Source organism: Verticillium alfalfae, genomic scaffold (assembly GCF_000150825.1).
Source record: "Verticillium alfalfae VaMs.102 supercont1.16 genomic scaffold, whole genome shotgun sequence".
Classification (NCBI taxonomy): domain Eukaryota; kingdom Fungi; phylum Ascomycota; class Sordariomycetes; order Glomerellales; family Plectosphaerellaceae; genus Verticillium; species Verticillium alfalfae.
In genome coordinates, this window is record NW_003315023.1 from 139,540 (window position 1) to 141,066 (window position 1,527).

Here is a 1,527-nt window from a genome sequence, read left to right on the forward strand (position 1 = left end):
TTCCTACCTATCTCAGGTACCTATCTTAGGTACATGACCTACCGTGGCGCCTTGACTGCGGGCGGACGGGAGACCATCAGAGACCGTCCCGATCCGTGTGGCACTACGAGAGGTACGAGCCCAACTGCGCTGCCCCTGGTGCGTGTCGAGGTACCGCCCCTCCACTTCACCTGGGCTGGGCCACAACTGGTCACCCCACACCCCACCTGCCCACCCCAGCCCACCTCGAGTGCAACCGCTCACGGCGCGCACACACACACAGCCCATTCGTGTCCATCACATCCTCAGGTGCACCATCAGGACCATGTACACAACGCGACGCAGACAGCGGTGCCTCGCGCCTCGTGCCTCGCTTGTCGTTGTCGTGATGATGGGCGTCGAGCTTCCAAGTGGGCGAGGGGCTTCGTATGAAGGCAGCATATCCCATAGCTCCTCAATGGGCTGACCCCGCCATCCGGTCCGTGGCGCCCCCTACCGTTCCTCGCGTCCCTAGGTAGGTACCACGGTAGAACCAGCAAACGCTAGGGGCTGAGACGACCGGCCACAGGGTAGGGTGCCGCCTAGCACGGTGCCTCCTTAGCACGATGTCGCCCGCGCCCAGGGCACCAGAGCCAAGGTGGCCACCGTCACAGTGTCACCGTCCATCCTCATCACGAAAGTACCCGGTGGAGCGGCCCCCCCATTGGATCCAGGATCCAAAACAGAGCGTCGCCCGTCGCCCGCTGCACACACCTAGACCCCTTGCCCGTTCGCCTGAGCAAACTGGACGGGCGAGTGGTGACTGGTGACGGGCGAAGGCCACTGGACTTTGATTCTGGACTCGGACTGAACTCTGACTGAACACTCTGGATCCTGGACGGGACCTTGCCAGGTGAGAACCGAGCACTACTCTTCTTCCTCTTCTCTGTCTCCTTTCTCTCTCCTGCCCCTCTCTCCCCTCCTCTCTCTCTCTCTCTCCCGTCTTCTCTCTCCTCGGTTACACCTCTTGCCCTGTTTGTTGCCCGCTGCCCCGACTCCTTTCCCAAGGCACCCGACCGTTTCTGCGACTTGACACACGGCAGCACGGAGCAGAGACCACCAAGGTACTGTAAGACCCTCTTCTGGGGCCCGCCCCCCGTGCTCATCCACTACCACCTCCTACTACTACTACTACTACTGCTGCTCCCTACGCTGTCTCCTACGCTGCCTGCCGTACATGAACCTGCCGCTTACCCCTCCCTCTTGAGCCACCCAGCTTCCCACCAGAACACCACCATCCCTACCTTGCCTCTCTCCACCCGAGGCGTTCGTCGTGAGTTTCGCTTCCCTACTTTTCTTGAATCCTATCCTGGTGCCGGTACTCGCTTGGGTTGCATGCCGCATGGCTTTCTGTCGCGGTGGAGAATGGGATGGGGGACGAGGAGGAAGACGAGGAGGGGGGGGCGCCTTTTCGTCGCCCTGCCTGCCCCCCCCCCCCATGCCCCAATCCCCCCCTCTCTTATCCTCTCCCAAGGAAACCCCCCTCCCCGGTAATTCCCGGTGACCCGG